Below are 16,553 nucleotides of genomic sequence, written 5' to 3'. Positions count from 1 at the left end.
AGAAAGGTTTGCTAGAAGAGATGAAAGAGGGCAGTTGAGGGTGTTGGGCAGGGTAGTCTTTCTGCTTCTTAAGTACCAGATCTTCTGCATTGACCTGACCTATGCTAGGGCCCAAACCCAGGGCCTCCTGGGTTGTGGACTCAGCAGACGCCCGGGGAGCGTGCAAACCACCCTGCCCGTGCCATTAAATGGATGTCGGCCCTGAGCAGCACGCTCCTCTCGTGTGCTATTGATTTTTCATAACTGAGACTGACAGACAAGGTGAGCAGTTCACTTTTATGAATCCTTGTTAACGAGGCGGCAAGAGATATTTCACTTTAAGTGAGTTCATCCTGTTGAAAAAGGAAGAAAGGGATGAGGGGAAGAGCAGAAAATGTAAAATCACCTCATCATGGAGAGAGAGGCTCAAGGCTCTGAGCCAGGCCTGGGAGGAGAGACCAGGGGCCTTGGCTACCCCCCATGTGATCAGGGCTGGCCTGGGGGACTCCCCCAAACCGGCCAGTGGGAAAGTCTATGGAGAAAGGGGTCCATGCATGCAGAGCAGCCAGCATGGCCCCTGGCTGTAGCCTGGAGATGGGCTCTGTGGATCCTGGTGGGTGAAGAGACCTTTTTAAGCTCGAGACCCTGAGTTCAAATCTCAGTACTACCGAATAAAGGGAAAAAGACAAAGATGTCATGGCAATCTTTTAAAAAGTACCAAGAAGACTGGGCAGGATGGCTTGTCTATAATCTTACCTGTATGGGAGGTTGAGATTAGAAGGGTCTGGTGGTTCAAGACCAGTCCAGACAGAAAAGTTCCTAAGATCTCCTTTCAACCAGAGGCTGGGCAGCACGTGCTTGTTATTCAAGCTATGAGGGAAATGTACGTATGACTATTGCCATCCAAGCCAATCCAGGCAAAACGCAATATCCTATTTTGTGGGAGAGAGGGGGATCCTAAAGCAAAGAGAGCCAGAGGCATGGCTGAAGCATAGTGTGTTACCAAGCCAAATGTGAGGCCCTGCATGCAAGCCTCAGTACCTCCAAAACCAGTATGGAAGATTAGAAACAATGGGAATGCCCATCAACAGGTGTGTGTGTGTGTGTGTGTGTGTGTGTGTGTGTGTGTGTGTGTGTGTATGTGTGTTCATCCACCTTCCATCATGGTTAGAAATGGCGGATCAAGGGCCAGGAGTTTGGCCTAGTGGTACAGTGCTTGCCTAGCATGCACGAAGACCCGGGCTCGATTCCTCAGTACCACCTACATAGAAAAAAAGCTGGAAGTGGTGCTGAGGCTCGAGTGGTAGAGCTCTAGCCTTGAGAAAGTCCAAGGACAGTGCTCAGGCCCTGAGCTCAAGCCCAGGACTGGCAAAAAAAAAAAAAAAAAAGAAATGGCGGATCAAGTCAACTTGCAATGGTGGAAGTGGAGTGGACTCATGGGGCCAGCAGTCTCTGCTCATGCTCGATTGGCTCCATCTGAGGCTGTGGGGAGGCAGAGCGTCATGGTGAGAAGGCAGGGTACAGCAAAGCTGCTTACCTGATGGTGGCCAGGGAGTGAAGAAAGGAGAGAGAGCAGAAGGGGGACTGAGATCCCAGGGCTTACTTCCTATAACAGCACCCCCCACTGTGGCCTAAAAACCTCTCACTAGTTGCTACTGCATAAGGATTCCTCTGCTTCCCTTTACCATAGGGGCTCCTGGGGACAATTCTCCGAACCGATTAAGTGCAGGATGATTCAATGCAAAGTATAATATATTCAACCAAGTGGATAGGAAAAAGAATGGGCACCAATAAAGAAGAATGTAGGTATCAATGGATGTCAAAAGAAAATTACAGGACCCCTGGAGTGGGGTGGTGTGTGTGTGTGTGTGTGTGTGTGTGTGTGTGTGTGGCACAGGCATGCTTGAACTCAGTGCTGGGGCTTGAACTTGAGCTTTCTCAAGGCTAGAGCTCTTGAGCCACAACACCACTTCCGGCTTTTTCTATGTTTGTGGTACCCAGGAATCCAGCGGGTCTTTGTGCATGCTGGACAAGCGCTCTACCACTAGGCCACATTCCCCGTCCCTTGAATCCATTTTTTTTTTTTTTTTTTTTTTGCCAGTCCAGGGCTTGAGCTCAGGGCCTGAGCACTGTCCTTGGATTTTCTCAAGGCTAGAGCTCTACCACTTGAGCCTCAGCACCACCTCTGGCTTTTTTCTATGTATGTGGTACCGAGGAATTGAACCCGGGTCTTCATGCATGCAAGGCAAGCACTTTAACCACTAGGCCAAACTCCCGGCCCCCCTTGAATCCATTCTTAACCACTAGGTCTGCACCTCTTGCTCACTTACCCTGGTGCCTGGCTGCCATGTGTTATTTGTTCTTTTAGTACTTGAGTTTGAACTCAGGGCCTTGAGCTTGCTTGTCTTGCTTGTTCAGCTATTTCTCTACTGTCTGGATTGTGCCGCCATTTAAAAAAAGTTAAATAGTTATACAAAGAGGGTATAATTCCAGAATTCAGATTTTAAGTACAATGCTTCCTGGGGAATTTCATCCCTTCCTTTCACTCTTTTTTTCTCCTGCCTCTCCCTACTCTTGTTACATAATTCATTTGTTTTTACATTGGCTGTACTGTAATGACTGAATTTCTTCACACATCCTCCCTCCATTTATGGCCCCACCCACCTTTGCCCATCCCCCCCATTCCTGGAATTCATTCTGAGCAGTTGTAATCCCGATGTTCAGAGGAGTTATGCCTTTGAAGAGTCCTTCCCTGACTCTTCCTCCCTCAGTTTGTCTGTGTGGGATGCCTGGAGTCCTGCATGGGTAATTGTGGCCAGTTAGTTTAGATCTAGCTTCCACATAGGACAGAAAACATGCGCTGTTTGTCTCTCTGACCTTGGCTTACCTCATTTTACATGATTTTGTTCTAGGTCCATCCATTTCCCTGAAAATGACACATTATTATGCTTTCTGATAGATGAGCAATATTCCACTGTGTATAGCGACTGCATTTCCTGGATCCACTGGTGTGTCGTAAGACAGCTGGGCTGTTTCCATAACTTGGCTATGGTGAATAGTGCAGCAATGAACGTGGATTCACAAATGTCTTTACCAGCAGACAGACAGACAGACAGAGTTGCCAGGCAGAATGGATTCTTGTTTTCTGCCTATCTTCATTAGCTAGGAGATGGTGAACAAAACTGTCATCACTTCCTCTGGGGAGATGGTGAGCCCCCCCTTCTTCCACCCCCCACCCACCATGCCATTCCAGGTGACACAGCAGCACCAGAGCTCGTGACAGACTCCACGCAAGCTACTTAAAATGTCATAGACCAGTGGCCCACAGACAGATTGTAGAAAATGTAATTCACTTAGAAATGAAATCTTGGTAGAAGCCCAGGATGTGTCAAATAGGAGCTGGCACATTTTCTGTGCATTCCAAGTGGACTTGGTCCCCAGGGAAGGTGGGCAGACTGTGGGGCTGTTCCTGATTCTGGCTGTTTGTTCAAGGACAACCTTTGACCTCCCGATGGGGCAATTGTCCCTCCCCCATCTCCATTTCCTTCTCCACATCGGAGGGATCTGGACCCCCATACCTAAGGAATCCTCTGGATCTCCAGGCCTTTGAGATGAATCCAGGAGTATGCAAGGTGAACCTGAAAGACCTAGAGAATGCCCCTGGATCACACTGAGCCCGAAGCCCACTTTTCTCTGCAGGGGTTTTTGTTGTGGTCATTGCTTTTCCATTTCATGTTGGGAGCCATTGTCACTTGCCAGGGGAGGTTAGGATAACCAGAGCCCACTGGTTCATATGAGCTCTATAGTTAATGTATTTCTGCATTTGCTTTGGTTGCCTGCTGTCCAGAAAAAGCCCACGCCACAGGCCTAAGTGTTTAGTGAAGGGCTCCAGGGTCCAGCGTGCATTTGCACAGGCAGCAGCTGTGTTACCCAGGGCTGGTGGCCTGGCCTCTCTGTTTCCTCCCATCCACCTCACTGGGGCGAGTGGAATCACTTAAAAGATTCCTGGCACCTGGCAGGAAGTCTTGTTAGTATCCTGCCCTGGTCACCTCTCTGACCACCTCTGTGCCCACAGCATGCCCAGAACCACCTTGGCCACTCTGCGGGTGGCCCTGGGCTTCTGCTCAAGGCTAGCACTCTACCACTTGAGCCGCAGTGCTACTTCTGGCTTTTTTTTTTTTTTTTGGTAATTTATTGCAGATAGATAGTCTCGTGGACTTTCCTATCCAGACTGGCTTTGAACCATGATCCTCAGATCTCAGCCTCCCAAGTAGCTGAAATTTCAGGCCGGAGCCACTGAAGCCTGATTAGCAAATCCATTTTTGTGTTCTCTGCATGGGAGGCAGGTGAGTAGTAGGTTCTGGGTTGTGGAAAAAGCAAGCAGAACCCCAAAGAGGCTGACCTCAGTCCCAGAGCTGAGCCTCCGCAGGCCTAGGGAGTCCTGGCCTCCACCCCAGTGTGGTAAGAATCACCCATCCTTCAGCCCCAACTTCTCTACTCTCACCTCTCCTCCTTCCCACAAGCTCTGCTTCCCCGGCCCCGCCCCCCTGAGAGCCCTGGTGGTGCCGCGAGCACGCAGAGGCAATTTATAAAGCAGATGTTTACTGCAAGGCTTTACACCAGCTTGGGGCCTCGCCAGACGTTATAGTAATTGGAGGCTGTGTTTAATTACTGATCAATGTAAAGTTAGGACGAGACAGGCCTGGAAATTCCTCTGGTCTACCTTCTCCTCTCTGCCTCAGAGGAGGGAGAGAAAGGCTCTCATGCTCCTACACATGCAGCTTGCACAGAACTCAGAACAGAGGCAGGGCCAAGGGCAGGGCCATGGGAAGGGAAGGAGGGAGAGGGAAGGGGAGAGCAGGAGAAGGGAGAGAAGAGAAGGGAAGGGGAGGGAAGAGAAGGAAAGGGAAGGGGAGGGGAGGGAAGGGGAGGGGAGGGGAGGGAAGGGGAGGGGAGAGTTAGGGAAGGGAAGGGGGAAGAAGAGGGAAGAAGGAAGTACATTGTGTGGTCTTGCAAGAGGCTACTGTCTTCCAGGAAACAGCTCTGGAAAAGATCAGGTTTTACTATGGCTGTGCCTCACCTTGGCATCTCATTATTGCTTGGATTTTTCTGCCATGTTTTGTTTTGGTGATGGTACTGGGGTTTGAACTCAGAGCCTCACCCGTGCTAAACAAGCACTCTACCACTTGAGCCATTCCTCCAGTCCCTTTCCTCTCATTGTTGATGCCTCATCTCTTGTGTCAAGCACTGTACCGGACACTGGGGTCAACCAACATGAATTAACTTCCCACTGTGCCTGGGTGAGGTGATTCACGCGTGCGATGATTTCATTCAACACAAGCAGGGTATGGTGGCTGGGCTGTAAGTGCAGAAGTAATCGTTTGTGACTTCCAAGATCCCTAAAAGCAGCGCTGCCCCTGACTCACCACTTGCCTCATTTGCTCTAGGGAGGTTAGCTGCCATGTCATAGGGAGACTCAAGCAGCCCCATAGAGGGCTACATGGCGGAAAGTGAGGGTCACTTCAGACATCAGACCCCCCATCCTGAGTCAGGCTTTCAGCTGAAAGCCGCTCTCTATTCCTCAGCAACGTGTGTTAAGTTTTAGGATAACACATGGCTAATACAACTTCCCGTGGGAACTTCTAATCCTAGCTACTCAGGAGGCTGAGATCTGAGGACCATTCTTCAAAACCACCCTGGGCTGAAAAGGTTGTGAGACTCTGATTCACCAGCCCCCCAAACCAGAAATGGGGCTGGGGCTCAAGTGGTAGAGCATTAGCCTTGAGCCAAAAAAATCTCAGGAACAGTGCCCAGGTCCTGAGTTCAAGCTCTAGGACTAGCACCTACAAAAAAGAACGTAAGAAAGCTTGATAAGTAGTATGTAAACATAGTATTATGAGCCACATAGTCGCATAATAGTGTAATAAACAGTGAGGCTGCCTGACTGAATGGTGGATAAAGATATGGGTATAGCTATTGGCTATATTACCCCATGATTGCAATAAATGTGAATGAGTTAAATTCACCAAAAGGAAAGGACAGATAGTTCATTTTTTCCCCATAATAATCCAGGAGACAGGTATTACTGTACCCACTCTTACAGATGAAGAAGTTGAGGCTTAGAACAGAGACAGAACATGGTCAGGAGTTAATATGCTTGAGAACCAAACCCAGGCCTTTCTGACTACAAAGCCCAAAGACGCTCAGTATCATAATGTATATCATAATTCCCTTGGGCTAGACGATGACACAGAAACTCCGAAAAGGTCGCTGACTCTTCCAGGATCACACAGCAAATCACTTCAACGCGAGAGCCAGAGCCAGGCTTCTGACTTTCTTATCTGAGGTCTTCTCTATCACTTTGGAGTTTAGCGCTCAAGCCACAAGGGTGACTTTTGTGGCCTTCCTGGTGGTTTCAGAAAGCTGAGACCTTTGCCCAAGGCGAGCAAGGGAGCAAGGGCCTGTGAGATCAGAGAGTGAAGTTTCTCAGGGAAGGGCACTAACACAAAGTAACAAGGGGGGGGGCACGAGTGGGGCACTCGCTGCATTGAGCTGAACTGCAGTAATTACAACAGGGCCTGCGGCGTAATTTGTATCTGGGTGATGAATGTCTGTGTTTTCGGGCCCGATTGCCCTATTTACATTTGGAATTTGCTGATCTATTATTAATGTCTTCTGGAGGTCTATGCAGCTGAGGAGATCTGGTCTTCTCTTGGGCCCTGGCTACCCGGAATCCCATCCCCTGCCCTCCTGTGTGTGATCCTGGCTTTTCCAGGGCTCTCTTGGACCAACTGGCAGTGAAGCTAACCAGGATGAAACCTGGGCACATGCCCACTGATGTGTGCCCGGAAGCTATTGTACCTGCAATTACATTCACGTGTAGAAAGACACTCACATCCTTGTGTATTCATAACACCTTCACACCAGCACATTCATGCATAAGATGCATTTGTGTACCCAAATACACACAGGCAACAGGTGCCTGCAATCCTAGATACTCAGGAGGCTGAGATCTGAGAGTCAACGTTTGAAGCCAACCTGGCCAGGAAGTCTATGCCACTCTTCAATTAACCAGCAACAAAGGGCAGAAAGGCAGGCATGCCTCAGGTGGTAGAACACCAACTCTGAGGTGAAAAGCCAAGAGAGAGTGCAAGGCCAAGAGTTCAAGTCTCAGTGCCTGAACCAAAAGAAACAAAAATTACAAAAAAACAAAAAGTGGATACTTACTCTTCCACATCCACAATACACTCACAGAAGCAGACAGAGTTGCCTGCCCTTACCACTCAGTGCCATCAAAGACAAGCCCCCCCCACTCCCACCCCGGGGGCTCCTCCCTGAATCCCTTCCTGAGTGCCTAAACTTCCTTTGTCCTCTTTGAGACAGGATAGAACTTTAGAAAGAGCACTGAATCTGGAGTCCCCAGACTGTTCATCTACATGGCTGGTAGCATGTGCCTGCCAGGTGGTCCTATGACTGGATCAGATGGACTACACCTCTGGTAGATGGCTACTGGTGGGGTCAAGGTGGAAGGAAGACAGAGAGGGGAAGGAGATGCAGAGGAGGAGGCATCACACAAGCTCATTCACAGCCCAGGCTGGGCCTGATGGCTATGGGGGGGTGTGTGCCGTTATGCAAATGAGTATGCAAATTAAGCAAATTCCTTAAGAGGCAGGAAGCCAGAGATTCTCCAAGCTGAAAGGCTCCCTTCTCCAACCAGCTGTTGACTTAAAGGTACCAGGATACAGGGCCCAATGAGTCAGGAGATAGGCACAAGAACATGTTACAAAGGACACATACTTGTACATACATGGGACACTCACCTTCTTCAATCAGAACGGGAATGGATGTGTGAACACGTGGAAATGCCAGATGCAGCCACATAGAAGAGGCTTGACTTGGAGGGTGTGATGCTATGCGACCTTGCTTAGTCTCTGTGGAGAACCAGCTCACATTTTGTTGTGGCAGAACTGAATGAGAGAGTGGAAAGCAAGCTATGACAAGGGTGCCTGGTGTACAATAAGCTCTTAATACATGGCAGCTATGTGAGCCCTATATTAAAAGCTGGCAGAGGTGTTCTGAGCAATTTCTGCCTGGTCCTGTGGCTCTTCCTCCTCCTCCTCCTCCTCTTCCTCCTCCTCTTCCTCCTCCTCCTCCTTTTCTTCCTCCTCCTCCTCCTCCTCCTCCTTCTTCTTCCTGATTCTGGAGCTAGAACTCAAGGTCTGGGCACTGTTCCTAAAGCTTCTTTTGCTCAAGGATAGCTGTTGACCACTTGTGCCACAGTGCCACTTGCAGCTTTTACTGAATGGCTTATTGGAAATAAGCATTTCATGGCCTTTCCTGCTCAGGCTGGCTTTGAACTGTGGTCCTCATATCTCAGTCTCCTGACTAGCTAGGATTACAGGCATGAGCCACCAGTGCCTGGCTTCCTGTGGCTCTTTGATTTTACTCCCCCACCCCAAAGTCAATCCTCCATCTGCAGATTAGAATTTATGAAGGTTCCAGAAATTGGCCCCCACCTGGGCGGAATTTCTTCATTTTATTTCCATGAAGACTGGGAAGCAGAATGGAGGCAAAACTCAGGCTCAACTTCATTCTTCCCAGCAGTGGCAGAATTGGGACTTGAACCCAGATTTATTTCCCTCACCATGTCTTGTCTTTTGCTTTTTGGCCCCCAACACCGCCTGAATGCAGTGACACAGAGGCAGATGGGTCTGTACACCAGCAGGCCACACAGAGCAAAGTCTTCTGTGGTCCTGCCAGGAGTGTACAGTAGCACACAGCCCTGCAGGTGCCCAGCTTGAATCACCCACCTGCTCGTGTGTCCTCCAGAAAGAACCCCCCTGTTTTCTCTGCCATGCCAGGAAAGGTCAGGCAGGGAACACATTAAAGAAGCCCATAAATTTATCATGAAGGCCTGGAAATGAACAGGCCTTATCATTTATGGATAGAATAATTAAGCCACTGCTCTCCGAGCTGCACCCAAATGCCAGGCACTGCCAGCAGCTGAACAAGAATGTGGGGCCTTCAGTCCTCACCTCTCTCCCCCTCCACCAAAAAAAGCCCTGTGAACATCTCATCTAGATCTTGAAAACCCAAAGACAGTACCAGCAGGCCAGGGCAGCTGCCTAGCTTTTTTGTCCACTCCCTGTGATGTCATAAAAGCCTAAGCCAATCCAGAGAATGTCGCCCTGAGGTTCCATCTCCATGGGGACAAGTCCACTTCCTTAAAGGTGGCAGACCTAGCTTCTTGGGACCAAAGGAGGCTCAGGATATGATAGAAAGTACCAGGAATTTGGTGTGATCTGAATTCAAGTTTTGCTTTTCTTCTGTGATCCACATGTGGATTTCTCGGAGCCTTGGTTTTTCTCCTTTCTAAAATGGACAAAATATAGCCAGGTATGTTCAGGTGGCTCACACCTGTCGTCCTAGCTACTCAGGATTCTGAAGCACAGAGGATTGAGGTTCAAAGCCAACCAGCCAAAAAAAAAAAATGCTAGGCGAGAGACATAGTTCAAATAATATGCAGCCAGCCAGACAAGTGAGCAAGATGAGCAGGCTCTGAGTTCAAACCCCCAATACTGCCAAAAACAAGTCGGGCAGGGGGAGCAGAGATGTGATTTTATATGGGATCAAATTAAATACTAGCTACAAAGTACCCAGTAAGGGAATTGTTTCCAAACCCAGTATTTTATTGGTTCTCCCAATACACATTCAGTGCTATTAGAAGGGAAAGCTCAAGGTTCTCAGTAGGCTGGGCACTGCACTCTGATTTCTGCACTAAGTTGTTGATCTTCTACTACTTCAGCTTCTTCTATTCCTCCTCCCTCTGCCCTGCTCTTTTTGGTGCCAGTCCCTGAGCTTTTATGTTCAAGGCTAGTGCTCTGTCACTTGAGCCATAGCTCGGCTTCCAGCTTTTGAGTGGTTAATTAGGAATAAAAGTCTCCCAGACTTTTCTCTCGGGCTGTCTTGGAACTGAGATCCCCAGATCTCTGCCTCCTGACTAGCTAACCCTCCCCCATTTAAAAAAGGAAATATGGAGACTCATCACTTAACCCAGAGGCAACCCAGCCGTGGAGAGAATAACCAGTTATAACTGCTGAGGACTCCAGGGGGCTACATTCCAGAGTTGCAGCTTTTGATATTTCGTTTTCTTGAATGGGTTCAACCCCTTTGTTTTACAGACAGGAAGACTGAGGTCCAGCCACACAGCTTGCCCACCTGATCCCCCAGGTCTGTCCATCTGATCCTCTGATGGAATCAGAGTGGGGGCCCTGACACCTGCCTTGGGGAAAGGTCCAGACCTGGCTCACCCACTCTCCCCACCGACCCTCCATCACCATGGTAACCGCACAGGTGAGCCTCATCACCGCTAATCCTCTAATTACCAGCCACCTCTTCAATCGGCTGTAATTACTTTGGGGACACAGTTAACCTCTCATTAGGAACGCACGGCCGGCTTTCTCCAAAAGCAAGGCAGTGACATGCCTAGTAATTTACCGCCCGGACTCACAGGCCTGCTTTGTGTTTAACTCAGGCACTCTCGCATCCCTGTCATTACTCCAGGCTGGTTGTCATGACGATTAATCATTCAATCCCTCATCAGCAACTTTTGCCAAATGTCACCCTGCTCTTGATCAAAATCCATCCTGTAGCCCGACATTGGGGGACTAATGATTTAGAATCGGCCTCCCCCAGCTCTTTTCTCCCCAAGACTAGATTTCCAGTCCACCACCCCCCCTCCCAGGAAGGAGGGAAGAAGTGCAGAGGGCAAGGTGGGGGGGGCAGTAGAGAGAGAAAAAATTAGCATGGCCTGAGGGCTTTCTCAGTGCTAGGCTCGGGAGGAACCAGAGTCCCTTAACCCTGGGAAACAGCCCATTTCCCAGAAGGGAAAATTGAGGCTGACACTTCAGGAAGTCCAGTGGTTTTCCAGCAAGGAAGTCACGGAAGATTTGTTTTTGCTTTGGTTTGGAGATGAGGGTTTTTGCCATGTAGCCCAAGGCTGTCCTGGAACGTGTGATCCTCCCGACCTCAGCTTTCTGAGTTCTGCCAAACATCAAGAACATTGAGGATCATTGAATTGTAAGTATTTTAGAACACCAGAGTGAGGGCCGAGTGGTAGGAACTCACTGTCCCACTAAGGTTAGAGGTGAGGGATTATTTAAAAAAAAAAAAAAGCATGGAGAGACAAACCTAAGCATGTTTATGGCTAGTGGTGTAACTGAAGGTGAGCTGTCAGCTACATCGGGCAGACAGCAGCATCAGAAGCCAGCTGCAGAACGAGGCAGAGCCAGGCTAGAAGCATGACAATCTTCCCCCCACCCCACCCCAGTCCTGGAGTTTGAACTCAGGGCCTGGGCACCGTCCTTGAGCTTTCTCAAGGCTAGAGCTCTATCACTTGAGCCACAGGACCACTTCTGGCTTTTTCTATGTATGTGGCATTGAAGAATCGAACCCGGATTTTGTGCATGCTAGGCAAGCACTCTACCACCAAGCCATGGCCCCACGTGTGACATCCTTCCGACCAAGATCCTTGGTCTACAGCCCTTGGAACTTCATAGGAGCCTTGGAAGCCTCCTGGAAACGTAGAATCGATTTGACTGGATGGGAATTACCACTCGGGGACATTCCTCGCTCCTCTTCTTCCACATCCCTATTTTATTGGCGGAAGTGAGGCCAACGTTCCATAGCAGTTTGGGGGGGTCAATGCATCCCCAGATACTCTGACAGCCAAGGAGGGTTGGACAGGTCGTATACTGCGCAGATCTATAACAGCGAGGAGGGTGGTAGAGGGTTTTCTTTTTCTTTCTTTTTTCTCCTTCACAATGGCTTTCAGCTCTCCAGTCCTCCCCAGTCTCCTGAGGGCACCCAGCCTCAACCTACCCCTGGCTGAAGGAATCTCTCCTCAACCCCTCCTACAGTTCCCGCTGGCCCAGCCGCCAGTGTGTGTGAGGCATAATTACAGTACGTTGTAAATGGCATTAACAGACTGTCACAGCAGCCACATGATATTAGCAAACGGCTCTGTCTTCATCATGCAGTTTGTCCCCTCCTGCCCCCCTACTCGTCCCCTCTCCAGGGCTGGAGGTTCTCCCAAGGGATCCTCTTCCAGGTCTGGATTGTAGAGTCTCTATTGGGGGGGGTGTCTGAGAGGGGGAGCCACTTGCAATGGCCTGGGGCCAACCTCCTTCCCCCAAGTCCATCTCCCCCAGCTTTCTGGAGTCTCAGGAAAGAGCTGAGTAGAAACGGATTGAAGTAAGTCCATGTGATTTACAAACCTGGTTCATGCCCACGATAAACTAGCCCAGGCAGAAAAGTGTGTGAGACTCTTCATCTCCAAGAAATTACCAGAAAACCAGACACTGGTGCTGTGGCTCAAAGTAGTAGAGTGTTAGCCTTGAGGAAAAATTGCTCAGGGATGGCACCCAGGACTGGCCCCCTCCCCCTCCCCTCAGTCCCCCCAAAAAATAAAAGCAGGAGTCACTGCAGGCTCCTCAGCCCTAAGCCTTTGGGGGTCCACTAGAAAATCTGGAGGACAGAGCTCCTATAGAAGTCAGCCAGAAAGACCACCAGAGCTTGTCTCCTTTGAGCCCTTCTGCCCTCACACACTTACATTAGAAAGGAAATTGGAGGGCCAGGAGTTTGGCCTAGTGGTAGAATGCTTGCCTAGCATGCACAAAAGCCTGGGTTCGATTCCTGGGTACCATATACACAGAAAAAGCCAGAAGTGGTGCTGTGGCTCAAGTGTTAGGGCACTGGCCTTGAGCAAAAACTGTCCAAAGGCGGTGCTAAGGTCTTGAGTTCAAGCCCATGACTGGCAAAAAAAAAAAAAACCCTAAAAACTAAAAACATTTATGGGTCTGCAGTCATACCAGCCTGAACATGCCTGATCTCGTCTGATCTTGTAAGCTAAGCAGGGTCAGGTCTGAGAAAGGAAACTGGTAGTTCCAGTCTAGTACTACTTCAGTGATCCAGTTCCTTCTTTCCCATCCTAGAAGCAGCCCTCTCAAGTCTGTCCCAAGGCAGTCTTGTTCTGTGGGGTTTTAGCAGATAATCCTCTTAAAATACTTTCTGGAGGCAAGCCACTTGAGGTCATGGTGCTAAAAACCATTTTTTTAAAAAAGACATTTGCCTGCAGGACTTGTCAGAGCCTTGAATGTGTGAACAATGTAAGCAAAGTTAGAGGATCTAATATTCCCCATGTTTCTTTTCCAAAATCCAGATCTAAAGGGATGGACAGAGACTACATGACGAGATCATTCAACTTATTTTTCCTGGTAAATTGGAGATGAATCTCACTGATTCTTTTTTCCTCCTCAGGCTGTTTCTGAATCGGTCCTCCAGTCTCACCCCCTGAGCTGCTAGGATCACAGGCATGAGCCTCAGTGCCCTTCATGTTTCTTGAAGTATGAAGGAAGTGCATGGGTAAGAAGTCAGGCAGGTGGGTGGAGGATGGTTAGATGGAGAGAGGAGTGAGTGGAAGGACAAGCTGATGGATGGACAGAGGGATACAAAGATAGACAGTTGGGTAGTTACATAAATGGACAGGTGACTACATGGGTAGATGAATGACAGGACTTTGTGGTTTGGAGATGGATTGGTAAACTCAAGTTGGTAGGTGGGGCGGGGAGGACAGAAGGATTTGTGCTTGGTCGATAATCCACTTCTGGTCTTTTGTGGTTAATTGGAGATAAGAATCTCGTGGACTTTTCTGCCCAGGCTGGTTTTGAACCACACTCCTCAAATCTCAGCCTCCTGAGTAGCTAGGACAATAGACATGAGCCACCAGCATGCCAGCTAGTTCTCTGCCGGAACTAAGGTTCTCTCTCATCTCTCAGTGATGACCCACAGTGACGGCTGGAGGTCAAAATTCACTGCCGACAGATGACCGTAGAGATTACTGATTATCTCCTGACTGTCTAAGGCTCCCTGTGCACTCTCCTGCCTTCCATCCTGTGAGGCAGGCATTCTTTCTCTGGGTTGTTTAAGGAAGGCTCATGAAGATTAGAGAAGTCAAAAATGTGTGCAAACCATGAGAGCTGGAAGTCCCCGCTGAGATCTAGTTGCCTTTACCTCCCAGATTTCCCAGCATGGCTCTGGGTCAGCATCCCAGATTCATTTCTAATTCCCTTTGTGGAGCTCAGGCAGGTCCCTGGGAACATGACAGGGACCTTTTGGGGACCTGGAGAAGAGAGAGGCAATGTGACAGAACCGTTATCATCTTCTCATCCTGGATCAGACTCCTGAGTGAGTGCTGCCAGCTGGGATGAGGGCAGGGCAGGGACAAGCCAGGACCTCTAGAAGCAGAGCCCAGATGTGCAGGAGTGAGTGCACATGCGTGCCCTCACATACACGTGTATGCACGTGTAAGAAGTGTGTGTGTGTGTGTGTGTGTGTGTGTGTGAACATTTAAAGAGAGTGTTTTATATAGCTGCCTGGATGGCTTCCAAAAGATGATTTGAAGTAGTTGACATTAAAAAAAATCCCTGCCTAGTTAAAATTATAGCATTAAAATTAGAAATAGAATACAAGCTTCAAGCATGGAGGGAGTTGGGAGGAGAGAGGTACCCTATCTCTGGCACCAAGAGTGAGCTGGAAGAAAACCTCTGCCATTGGGCTAGGGTGATCAAGGTGTAAAGACAGAAGCCTTTGCTCTCTGATTATCATCTGCTTGCCTTTGAGAGTCTTACAAGGTCAATATATTCCCTTAGAAATTATTCGATTAGGGCCAGGAGTGTAGCCTAGTGGTAGAGTGCTTGCCTAGCATGCACGAAGCCCTGGGTTCAATTCCTTGGTAGCACATACACAGAAAAAGCTGAACGTGGTGCTATCGCTCAAGTAGTAGAGTGCTAGACTTGAGAAAGCTCAAAGCCAGTGCCCAGGCCCTGAGTTCTAGCCCCAGCACCAACAAAGAGCCTTGGATGGTTGAGGAGTGCAAAAGTCAGTTAACTTGATCCATCTCCTCCCCTTCCCTCCCTCCTTTCCTCCCTTCCTTTGCATCCTTCCTCCCTCTCTTTTCTTTCTTCTTTCCCTCCCTCCCTCCCTTCCTTCCTTCCCTCCCTGCTTCTTTCTTTTCTCCTTTTCCTCCCCTGAACCTGTGGAAGAATCCATGTTTTGATTGCCCTCTCCTCTTTTCCCATTCCAGAACAGAACCTGATGCTTCTACAATGAGAGTTCTTTGGGGTCCCCTCGTAACTTTCACTAGTGAACCCCTGAAATCATTCTCACAACTCTATAGGTCACTGTTCCTTGCTAAGGAGAGTTTTAGGGTTCTATCAAATACCCCCGAAGATTCCATGAGGCCATCTCAAAGCCCAGGCACTGCTCCTAGGGCTCCCTCCTCTGACCTCCTTTCCTGTGTCCCCTCGGCCCCCCTCAGATCACCAGCTGTCCCCCCTCCTTGCCTGGGCTGTTCCTGGGCTATGGGGAAGAAATCGGTCAGACCTGACTCTTCCACCCTGGGAAATGAAGACGTCAAAGGGCAGAGGCCAGGGTGCCATGGACTGTACTCGGCTTCTCAGGGTGCCCCATCTCTTCTTCCTCACCCCGCCTGTGCTATCTGGTCATGGGAGGTGAGGCCTCATCTGTGGAGACCTCAGGTTTCTGGATGGTTCCTGAGCCACAGTGATGAACAAACCAGCACCGCTCCGAAGATGCCCTCTGTCCTCAACATCTCACAGGAGCATCCCAGGCTGACCTGTGGTGGCTTGGAAGAACTGGTCATGGTGTTTCCAGCCCCCCTTCTCACCCTCCCCTCCCCCTTACCTCCAGCCTGATTAATTCCCCCAAATCTGCCATGCCACAATGACTAATCAAGCTCTTGCCCCGTTAATTGACACTCAGAGACCTGACAAATGACTCTGCTTGCATAAGCACAGGGCTGCGCTGCAGCCATCCCCCAACAAAACCCATGCTGTAGGGGTCTGGGGCAGGGAGCAAAGGGGTGCGGAAGACCGGGACAGAACTCAGCTCTGCTACTTCCCAGCTGTGGGACTTAGAGAAAGTCATACACAGAGAGACTTAGGGGTCCCTTTTTGAGCCTAGCAATCAGATTCCTGCAGTATCCCCATTGGCTGGCTCCTTCTGCTCCCATCCAGATAGTTTGACTTACGTGACCCAAATGGCAGCACACAAAGTGTGCCTGAGGTCCTGGCTTCTGTGCCCCCACCCCAAGTAACACAAGAGCAATACCGTGTGCATTCTAGGTGCACGTTTGCATGGATATTTATCAGACTTCATCAATAGGGAGAATGGGTAGGGCTCAATTTAAAAAATGAGGGTAAACTATACAAGAGTCTTTTATTATAAATTCCATAGCACCCATTCATCCTCATAATTGATGAATGGATGGAGGGGAAGCTGGTTGGCTGATATTGAAGCATTAATGTGAACTCAGAGGGATACAAGGCAGATGTATGTCAGGACTTACTGACTCATCCATCAAATAAAGAACTTCTTGGCTGAACTGTGTAAGTTTTAAAGTCCAGGATGAATATTTCCTTGGTTTTGTAGAGTTTTTGTTTTTGTTTTTGCTTGTGTGTGTGTGTGTGTGTGTGTGTGCTGTTCACAAGCATAGG

The 16,553-nt window shown here is 49.2% G+C and overlaps 3 long non-coding RNA genes across 8 annotated transcripts; 1 reads left to right on the top strand and 2 right to left on the bottom strand.

Annotated features, from left to right (window-relative positions):
- Positions 1-262: 262 nt before the first annotated feature.
- LOC150045125 (uncharacterized) lies at positions 263-1,208 on the bottom strand. Its single transcript, XR_016532924.1, has 2 exons — positions 736-1,208; positions 263-643 (listed from the first exon to the last, which is right to left on the bottom strand). It is a non-coding gene; the product is annotated as an uncharacterized LOC150045125 (long non-coding RNA).
- Positions 1,209-2,342: 1,134 nt separating this feature from the next.
- LOC150045124 (uncharacterized) lies at positions 2,343-9,118 on the bottom strand. Of its 4 annotated transcripts, none has more exons than XR_016532923.1 (5): positions 9,085-9,118; positions 8,496-8,660; positions 7,800-7,946; positions 2,867-3,141; positions 2,343-2,776 (listed from the first exon to the last, which is right to left on the bottom strand). It is a non-coding gene; the product is annotated as an uncharacterized LOC150045124 (long non-coding RNA). The 4 variants fall into 4 exon arrangements; XR_016532922.1 differs by lacking the exon at positions 9,085-9,118 and adding an exon at positions 8,790-9,036 and having other exon boundaries at positions 8,496-8,690; XR_016532921.1 differs by lacking the exon at positions 9,085-9,118 and adding an exon at positions 8,790-9,036.
- A 72-nt stretch (positions 9,119-9,190) lies between these two features.
- Positions 9,191-15,788, top strand: LOC150045123 (uncharacterized). 3 transcript variants are annotated; one of them, XR_016532918.1, is made up of 5 exons: positions 9,191-9,375; positions 10,161-10,332; positions 10,951-11,058; positions 13,297-13,401; positions 15,122-15,788. It is a non-coding gene; the product is annotated as an uncharacterized LOC150045123 (long non-coding RNA). The 3 variants fall into 3 exon arrangements; XR_016532919.1 differs by lacking the exon at positions 10,951-11,058 and having other exon boundaries at positions 15,356-15,788; XR_016532917.1 differs by lacking the exon at positions 10,951-11,058.
- The last annotated feature ends 765 nt before the right edge of the window (positions 15,789-16,553 follow it).

Source organism: Megascapheus bottae, chromosome 28 (assembly GCF_031878675.1).
Source record: "Megascapheus bottae isolate mThoBot1 chromosome 28, mThoBot2.hap1, whole genome shotgun sequence".
NCBI classification, from domain to species: domain Eukaryota; kingdom Metazoa; phylum Chordata; class Mammalia; order Rodentia; family Geomyidae; genus Megascapheus; species Megascapheus bottae.
Note: the sequence above shows the minus strand (reverse complement) of the source record. Positions and strands in the feature narration are given on the sequence as shown.